The sequence below is a fragment of the Gymnogyps californianus genome, chromosome 1, assembly GCF_018139145.2.
Source record: "Gymnogyps californianus isolate 813 chromosome 1, ASM1813914v2, whole genome shotgun sequence".
Lineage (NCBI taxonomy): Eukaryota > Metazoa > Chordata > Aves > Accipitriformes > Cathartidae > Gymnogyps > Gymnogyps californianus.
In genome coordinates this window covers 30,160,448-30,170,569 of record NC_059471.1, presented here as the reverse complement: position 1 = coordinate 30,170,569, position 10,122 = coordinate 30,160,448, and the positions used below count along the sequence as shown (strand labels likewise).

Below are 10,122 nucleotides of genomic sequence, written 5' to 3'. Positions count from 1 at the left end.
AGCGAAGCTGAGCGGTGCTGTGTGGGCGCATCTCAGGGCAGATTGGGCCCGGAGTGCTGTACGCTGGTCATTTGAAAAAAAATATCTCTCCGAGGAACTTGACGGAGCGAGGTTCAACTCTGAGAGCGCTCCCGCCTCGGCTGCTCGCAATGCTCAGGGGAAAACGTGAACTTTCATTTTCACGCCGCACCCCCCCCCCGGCCCCCGCCCCAAGTTGTGACTGATCATAAGGTACCTGATAGTTGGGTTAGTGCTCCTATCCCCATTTCACAGATGGGGAAACCGAGATGGAGGTTGCGAGCTGCTGAAAGCCACGGAGGGAAGGCAGGCTACAGTGCCGCCCGAACCACTAGTCTGCACTTGACTTTTGACTGCTGAAGGATTCTTTCCTGTGAGCTCTCCTCCGGCTGTGCGGACCCCTGCCTTTGTAGAGAGACCCAACGCATCACTGCGAGCGGCTCCTCAGGATTTTTGACCTCAGTGGTTTTTTTATCTGATACGCTTTTAAAAAGGGAAAGGAAAGCAGTTGAAAGCAGAGGCCTCAGACCTGCAAGCTGTTGTTCCCATGACTTTGGGGAAGATTTTCAAAAGTACATAATGAGAGTTTGGGAGCTCTGTTCCCACTGACTTTCAAAATCTTCCCTTCACGTCTGTGAGCTAGTCCTCTTAAACTCAGTTGGACTACTTGCAGACGAACGTTAGCAGGCTCAGGGCCTAATGCTCCTCATGATTCCACTGCTCCCTTCTAGAGCTGCACTGACAAAAATATAAGCAGAACAAGTTTTGAAGAGAGAGGTAATTTCTCTTTTTTTTTTTTTTTTAACCAACTGACACAGTTGAAAACAGCAAGCTTTTGGGCTCAAAAAGCTTAGACCATCATGGCTACGAAAACTACTGCTACTCAGAAAATATGTAATTCTGGACTCCTTAGTGAAAAAGTAGTGCAAGGCAACATGTAAGTAATCACATAGCTAATATTATGCATTTATGTTAGTATGTTTTCCTCGGATTTGAAGTTTCGTATTGCTAAAGAAACTGATTCCTAATTTTTTAAACCAAGTTTTCAGTAAAAATTAGACAGATGAAAAAACTTCAGTTTGTAAAACCTTTATGTTAAAAAGGAGGAAATATAAATGATTTGCAGTGTATTTACATTTTTGCTCTTATTTTATTAAAATTACCGTGAGTGAAATTTTCAAAAAGTGTGCCTTTCAACTGAAAAGAATGATAGTAAATGTCTTCTGTTTTTTTTTCTGAAGGTTATGTGCCTGTGAAAAGAGGACTTTGCAGTAGAAATAGCAATAAAAACAGTAAAGAAAAATATAAAATTATGATGTTGCTGATACCACTTCTCTGTACTTAGATTATGTATAGTTTTGCCCTAAAATAATTCTAGTTACTATTTTTCACCCATTTTTCCAACTGTAATATAAGAATAAGATATAGAAGATAGTATGTCTTTCTGTTTAACAGGACATGGTATTCTCTTATATGAATCACACTGTTGTCCTTTCAGATGTCATTCCTAAGGTTCCATTAAGATTTTTAATGAAAGTGAAATTTTTACATCCCCTAATATCTAATACTTGCTCTCAGATTCCATACTTAATGCACATAGGCCCCAATCCTGTACAGACTGAAATGTATATTATTATGTGTAAGCACACTGAGTAGTTCTCTTCATTATTATGCTCTTGTATTTCGGACTTAAGAAGCTAATAGTGATATTACACAATCATCATTCTCAGTATTACTTAGGACTGCATGAAACATAAACTTAATGTAATAGTCTTGATTTACATCTTCCATTCATGTCTCTTAAGTTAAATAATGCACAATTATAATTAAGGATCCAAATGGGTAAATATTTAACTGAGTATCAGAACAAGTGAGAAAAGCAATTGCTATAGTGTAAAAATCCATGTAATATGAGGTGGGTATTGCATTCTCTGGCTGTGGCATCTGGGAGAGGATCATCAGTTTGTTTCCTCAGTGACTAGTGAAGCCAAAAAGTCACAGCAGGAACACAGCTGAGGACAGAAGGGAGAGAAGGGGATTTTGAGCCTCACCAAAAGTGATGTCAATTCTTTAGATCGAATTTCCATTCCCAACAACTTGGGGTCATCAGAATGGTAGAAGTCTTATCTGCTGTAGTAGCAAATATGAGGTTAAGCTGCAGTTTCTATAATGGACTCCTTTCCTCATACAGTTCTCATTACAACACTATCTGAACACCTTCTAATAGTGCCTGTCCTCTGTTATAGATTCTTCTTCTCAGAGAGTGTCATTATATTGTCAGAGAATCTCCTCATACTGTAATAAGGGACATGACCAGCATTTGTCATGTTATCTGTTCTCTTGTTGCCAGGGGAAGGAGCATGTGCAGTTGAATGTTTTCAGTTTATTTTATCTGTCTTTTCTTCCATATACGTGTTATGTATTTATGTTAGTGAGGCAAGGTCAAACTAATGTGTTTTGTTCTTCAAGTAAAATGCAGTTAGGTTTCTGATGGCCCTTAGCTCCTAGGCACATTCATTTCATAGACTTGACTTCATGCACCAGCCCCGAGAAAGTTCTGTCTCTAGAAATGATAGCTTTTCCCCCTTGTTGCACCAGTTCTCTTAGGTCAGAAGAGGGAAACTGTTGCCAACTGGATCCAGTCTATAGAGACCTAGTAGGCATTTTTTTAGGAATCCTGGACTGAGGCCCTGGAAGATCTTGAGACCCTGAATTTGTAATTTAAAATTCTAGAGAAAATCAATATAGAGTGGAAGAGAGGGACTTATAATAACCCACATTGCTGAGAAGACATCCCCCCAGCTTGCTGTACTTGGAGTTTCCTATATGCAGCAGACTTTGTGCTTGGATATACTGAATTGCCTAGGTCCAGTTGACAAGTGGCAAAACCAAAGCAAGGTACTTATCTGCCAAAATGGCACAGAAGCTCATAGCTAGTCAGGGATGATTAGAAAGCTGGAGGCTGTCTGCTGACTCAGGCATGCATTACTTTACAAATTACCTTGCTGTGTGTTTCTAAGATTTATTTTACAACTATGAGGATTAGAGGAATTTGTTGTAATGAAAACTGGCATTGTGTCATTACCGTGTAACTTTTTAGTTAGATTCTTTGGCTTGCCTGGGTACTTGCATGTTATTCCCTTACCTTCATCTGGTCCAGTTCCTAGGTAAGTTAGACCAGTTGGAGGGCACCAAGATACACCCACATGTAGTAATTATAATAATCTTTTCAATAATTGCACATCTACATATTATTTTGGTATTCTGTGTTTGTATGGCATATGGACATACAGCCAGTGGGAATTCCAAATTTTTTTCTATTTATTTTTCTAATTTGAGCCCTGCCTTGCCCCTGATGCTCGTCCAGCCTTCTAGATTGCTGTTATAGATTCATCTAAGCCTCCCTTCAGACCTCTTCTGCAAATTTGATAGCAGTTGAAGTTTAAAGTTTCAGTTTAATAACCTAGTAACTGTAGTTGAACATCCTCTTTCATGTATGAGTTTTCTACTTCCTTCTGTAGCCATTCAGTCTCTGATTTACTCTGACAAATACAGGATTTGGAATTCATTACTTTTGCAATTTCAGTCTGCTAGCAATGATAGAGGTTGTAATCTAGAAAGGACTGAAGTGGACAGCATTTACTATCGTACAGTGAAAACAGAGTTCTGAATTTGCCAGTATAGACCTGATCTAGCGATGCTTCTGTAGGCAGTAAGGACTGTAAGAAGCATGTGCTGGCTTAGGACTTGCATCTACTTTATTAGATTTCCTATAAACTTCCAGATGAAAAAGAAAAAAACTAGCATTTTTTTTTACTGTAGACTACCTCCTGATTTTTCAATAGCCAACTTTCAATTTAGGTTTTTTTTCAGCCTCTAAAATGCTCAATGTAGCATAAAGACTAATGGTGTGGTCGAAAGGTTGGACTTACTATATTTCATTCAGATCTTATAATATTGACTCTAACATAGCTATAGGCCTGACTCATAATAATGAACATATCCCTGAGGATTTAAGAAAGATTTGTTATTAAACTTAGATTCCATGGTAAAGTTTTGCTAAAACGGCGTAACTGTAACTTCTAAATGTTTTAATATTTTTGTGGATTTAATGGTTGTGAAAAGTGCTGGCTTGGTATCTGAAAACTGAAGCCCATTCTTTATTCATGGATTAATTACAGCAGAGCAGTTGCCAAGTGATCTTCTCCACAGCACCCATGAACTTCAGCCTTGAACTGAAGAGGACTCATCAAATGGTGAGAAAATAGTGTGGTTCTCCTGACTATTAAGTTATTAAGGGGATGCTCTATTTTTTTTTTTCTTCCTAGCATTGATTCTGTTATTTAATAGCTATTGAAGTTAGATTTTTGTAGGGTAATTGCTGGGACCATAACCTAATTTCTCCCCCTCCCGCAGTATTTCGGCTGTTAATTTCTCAAGCTTTGCTATCTTCTTAGCTGTCCTTGACTTTTCCAAAATAATTAGTGATACACTGAATTCATTAGCTAATTTCTTTATTACTTGCTTTAGCCTTAGTCCTGTGCATGTGCTTAACTGTTCATATGAGTAATTTTATCAGTAGCACTACTTAGAAGAGTGAAGTTCAGATATGTGGAATTGTTTGAAAGATTGAAGCTTAAACTTTGCAGATATGTATGCCTGCATTTAAATGAAATGCTACTGAAATGGATGTGGGAGTGAGGGATCTAGAAATGCTTTAGCTAGTACTTATTTGTTTGCTTTTATGCTGTTCAATTTATTTCTTTTAAGACAGCTTGATGTAAGTTGTTCATTTGCTTCTCTAGTTTCCCAATTTCTGTGAAATTTTGAAATCTGAGCTTCAAAACATTTATAAAATTTTAGTAATGCTCGTAATCCTCCTGAGAAGAACAAAACATTATTTTATTTAACCATTTTATGAAAATGTGACTGAATCTATAAAGGAACTAATTCTGTCTCTAACTCACTGCCTTAATCAGGTCTTTAATCTTACTATAGTGCCCTACCTTCATTACATAATGATTCTTATATGTATGGATTTATTAAGCATATATCTTAAAAAAAGGGAATTTCCTTTTTACAGCTATAGATAAAGGATGGAATATTGGTAGCAGGGGGTTATGTGTGTAAGAATATAGTTGTTGAGTGTTGATATTGGCTTCCTGGTCATTTAGATAGGTGACAGCTTAAAATAATGGTGCACAGAATGATCCATAGTTCAGGAGACAGATCACAATGATCAGAAGTTCACAGGATGCTGAGAGATGCCCCAGATGTTTTTTGGTGTCTCAAAAAGTGGCTCAATTTCTGTTTTCCTTTAGTAACTGTATTGTAGAGTAAGGGGTAAAAGGGACAGAACCCTACTAGCGGCTTATAATTTCCACATTTTCTCCTATCTCTATGGTTGTTACCATAGAGATTGGAATACAGGATATTAACCTTCACCCAGCTATTTACCAAATTAGGTTTGGAAGTGCAAGTGTGTTTAAGTAGGCAGGAGAGATGGTGAGCCCTTTATACCAACAGCTGAACTATACCCTGTGTTAAGAATTACTTTAGTACTGTTATCAACCACTGAACTAATTTAACCTTTGCCAGGGTTATTTACCATTTCGTGTCTTAAAAATAAGATTTAATACTTAAGCCAGAAAGCAGCAGTAGTTTTCAGGCAGAGTGCATTGAGATATAACCCAGAGGTCAGTTATTTTTAATACAGATTCAACAATCTGTTTCTTTTTTCTTTCTCAGCTACTTTTTCTTTAGTTTTCTTTTTAAGACCCGATTCTTGCATTAACTTTAAGCACTTAACTGTTTACATTCTGCTTCATCAAACAATCTTGTACTTAAGTCACGATACTTGCATGAGTATGGCTTTTGAGAGAAGAGTTTGAATCCACATTAGTCCCTTGTGTCTTGTACTTGACTTTGCCTATCTGATAACCAATAGGCTGGATCCAGGCTAGCACCAAGGTGTGAATCTGCATGTTAGCAGGGTAGGGAGTTGGGGCTCAGATTTGAATGCGTGCTTGATGCTACAGACATAGTGAATGATTACAAGATGATTTAAATTTATTTTCAAATTTAAGCACTTCTTTAGTTGCTTAGCTGAACAGAGTTTAGATACTCCATATGCTTAAAGTTAAATGGTTCAAGTTAAGTGGCTTAAAGGTTTTCCTGAAGCATTTTTTTGAATTGATGTAGTTCTTTTACTTCAATAGAAGAAGAGATAGGCCCATGTCAAACAGTTTTGAAAAGCCCATTCTCATTGCTCTGCTAAGAAGATAATTTTGTTTCTTTTATTCCATCCCCCTTTTGGTTAAATCACTTTTACTTCCCTGACTCTTCTTATACCCATTGTTTCCTGCTAACCTTTCCTCTAATGTCCAGTTTTCTATTAACTTTTCCACACTGACTATTCTTTGTCTCTCTTCTTTTTACTGGAGTTTTGGAGAGGTCATTATATTTTTTCAGTTTCTTTCCTTCTTTCATCTGTTCCTGGAATCCAACAACAAATAAAACCGTCTGATTTCAACTATGCCTTTTTTGGTGAGAAACACACAGGTTAAAATTTAGTGCTAGATCAATAGAAAGGGTAAGCAGAGCACTGTGGATGCCATTTATAAAAAAGAGAACTGGGACTTGCATATTATTAAAAGTTATTCCCTAAATTGGGATATCAGGATCTGGATCCAGGCAGTAGGATCAGGATTTTAAGGTGATTCTTTAAAAATCACTATGCTTATTCTGGAAAAAAAAAAAACCAAACCACCAAAACAACAACCCAACCAAAAACCCCACAAAAGAAAAGTCCAGGTATACTGAATAGATTCATTAGACTTAATGTCACTGTTCTTTTATTGAGCTATGTATCACTGAACTTCTCTTAAGCCTTAGGAGAGACAGCATGGAATTGGAAGAGAAGCAGGGATCTCCATAAAGGGCAGTCAACTACAGTCTTGGTAAGTTCAAAAAATATATATAAAATTTTATTTCTGTTAAATTTTCACCTTTATGAAGCGACATATATTTAGGGCCCTGTTCACAGTGGCAAAACAAAGCCAGTTTTATTGAAACAGTCTCTACATTCTCTGGATTCATTTATGCCATCACCACGTAAAAATCTGTGTTCTGTTATAGCTGAGTTTGTGGTGTAACTCCTGAATGAAAACAGTAAGTGACATAAAATTCATTAGTTATTTTCACAGTGATTATGCTACAGTGTTTTCATGCCCAGTTTGTGAACAAAACAAGATATATAGGATTGTGTTGTCTCCTAATAACTTTTGAATCCACCGCTTAGTTTCAGCTGCATTTAATATAGAGATAGAGGTCACAAAGTCAAGTTTCTACAGTTTGAGTGAAACTTAGCAGCTGGGAGTAGAGAAAGGACTCAAATTAGTGCCTCCAGGGTAGAAAAAGCTGCAGCATGGACTCAGAGATTTTCTGTTCTGTTCAACCTGTTGACTTGCCAGTCAGCATGCTTGATTGGTCTGCCAGTCAACGTACGTGTAGCTCAGACCTAGCCACAATGTGAGCTGCCTCTTGTTCTCCTAGAAGTCAGAAGCTGATGTTTTCTGCAGGAATTTAGGGAAATCTGTTTAGAAGGGAATGGGAAGCCAGAGTGGGAAGCCAGCCAGGGTAGTGTCAACCTGGGATTACTGCACAAGTGTGTTGGTGGCACGTACAAGCATGCTGATAGGTAACTAGACTTCATTACTTCTGCTAGTCATGAAAAAAACCTTATTTTTGCCAGGGCCTTCTAGTTTCCCAAACCACTTGTGAATCATTCCATTTTATGGTAGTTTCTATACCTGGATTAGATGCATGTTTTTCCTGTCCACGTCAGAGAAGGGAACTGTTGAGACAGCTTCAGTATTTTGTTTCTTTGACTGTTTGGATGTCAGCTCTGAGCTATTCCTTAGGCTGTCAAAATTGTAAAACTGTGTTTTCAGCTCTCCCCAGAAACTGACTATAATTTAGACTGCAGCTATGTGTCCCTGACCCATCCTACAACCTACACTCTTGGAGCAGTGCAGGAAACATGCATTGTATTCCAATTAACTTCCTTTGTGAAGAAAGATGTGGAGCTAGGCACAGGGACAGAAAACAATATTAGGATCTGGCTGCATCAAGTTATCACATTGCATTGCAACCTGGGAAATGCTAAATCAATAGCTGCATGATTATGGGCACCACAATTGTCCTGAAAGGTATGGTCTGTCCATTCTTCTCAGTCAGTGAGAAATGGGCAGATTACACTTGCCAGAGGTACTGGTTCACTCACTTTGCAGGCTCAGGTAGGCAGCACTAACTTGGCAGTTGTCTGATATTTTTAAATTTTCTGTGTAATGTTAGACAGGGGTCAAGATATCTTATAACACTTTTTAAACAGAACTTAGCACTGTAGCACTGTTCTTTAGAAACAGTTGAATTTCTCAGAATAACAGAAGCCTAGGAGTCATGCATATGAAACATAAAATTTAAAAGCAGTAACATGAGAAGAAACACTTTCAATTCAATATTGTAAGACAACTGCCTTGAAACTTGTCATGAAGTCTGAAATGTGTATTTTAAAATTTTTTGTTTGTCCTCCTGCCCAGTTGAAAACCATCAAACCTGGCAGCAAGGAACGAAAAACTGTGATACTCTTCTCCATTTTCTGCTTATTTTCATGTCTGTTGTTTCACGAAGTCAAAGCCAGTAAAAGAACAACTGGTCATTACAAAAAAAAAAAAAAAAAGACTGCATTCCATTTATATGGAACTTTTGGTTCTTCTGTTAGATTCTCAAATCCTTTCATTTGGTCCCAGCTTTTTTTTTAGAAAAATGTCATTGTTCCCTAATGCTATCTGTACTAAAGGAATGAAGAAATGTCTTCTGCATGTTTCTAGGATCTAGTGGTTGTTCTTATAACCTTTATCACCAGTACTCTTGCATAGTGTCACCAGTTAAATATTATTTCATGGAACCTATGGCTAACCTGTTTTTAAATGGTTTATAATATATAAAACCATTGTAACTTATAGTATTTTCCTTTTAAAGATCAACATAGATGTGTTTTTAATAAGAACAGTAAGGTCAAATCATGAGTGTTAAGTTTTGCGTGAACAGCAAAGTGGTGGTATATTCTTGTTTAACATTACATTGTGTGCTTCCTGTGTTTTAAATGGTGTTCACTAAGAGCTTAAACTTAGCAAATAATTAATTATAGTTGATTTTTATAAGGATTTTTTGTTTAAAAAAGCTGACCCTTCTTAGTCTAAAAATGACTAATATTAAACTACTTTTTATCATGTATTTTTGAAGACCTTGGTCCTGGATGCTGCTATATGTGGTCAGATACTTTCACGATCATGAAGACCTCAGTAAATTCACAGGCCTGTGCTGTGTCCCCAAAATGGGTGTTGTGGGACAGATTTTAAGAAGGCTTAAGCACTAAAAAGTGACTTGCATCATAGACCAAAGAAACTAGGATAATTAATTTTTAGAAAATAATAATTTAAAATTTATATTTCAAATACATATCAGTAAAAGGTCCCATAATGTGCTGTCACTACATGTAAAATCCATAAGCAATTTTAAGCCAACATTCTTTAAAGAAGGAGCTAAAAATTCCTATAAATAATATGCAGCTTAAAGATGTATGGAACTCCTTTATTATGTGCTAAATGCTGTAATAAAACAGGCTATCAGTAGGTTTTGCTGCATGTTACTAATTTTATGTTTTTTTATCCCGATATTTTTACAGGTGTGTGGAGGAACAGGTTCTGTTCTCGCTGTTGTTACTCCCCCGGACTCTGTAATTGATTATGTGTGGGTAGGGCCCTATTGAAATTAAGGAGATTCTGCAATAGTGCAGGGTTCTTTTTGTGAAAGTTCAGTTGCAAGATCAGGACCCTACTGTGACTCCTTACTGTGAATTCTGTCAGTGTATCATTGATTGTGCTGGAACCTGCCTTTTGGGATAATGTAAGTCCTGCTTTTCCCCCAAATGTACTTTAGACATGAAATAATCATAAAACATTTCAATTAGAAAATTAATATCATTTACATGCATTCTTTTAATTATGTTTTTTTGGCAGTACCAAATAATATATTCCTCAA

The 10,122-nt window shown here is 37.1% G+C and overlaps 2 long non-coding RNA genes across 3 annotated transcripts in view; one reads left to right on the top strand and one right to left on the bottom strand.

Moving 5' to 3' along the window:
• The first annotated feature begins 842 nt into the window (after nt 1-842).
• Nucleotides 843-7,092, top strand: LOC127029306 (uncharacterized). Its single transcript, XR_007768174.1, has 3 exons — nt 843-955; nt 4,200-4,274; nt 6,907-7,092. It is a non-coding gene; the product is annotated as an uncharacterized LOC127029306 (long non-coding RNA).
• Nucleotides 7,093-7,097: 5 nt separating this feature from the next.
• Nucleotides 7,098-10,122, bottom strand: part of LOC127029307 (uncharacterized) — a 42,677-nt gene continuing 39,652 nt past the window's right edge. For both annotated transcript variants that reach the window (XR_007768175.1, XR_007768176.1), the window contains exon 3: nt 7,098-7,175. This is a non-coding gene — a long non-coding RNA (uncharacterized LOC127029307). The remainder of the gene's footprint in view (nt 7,176-10,122) is intronic.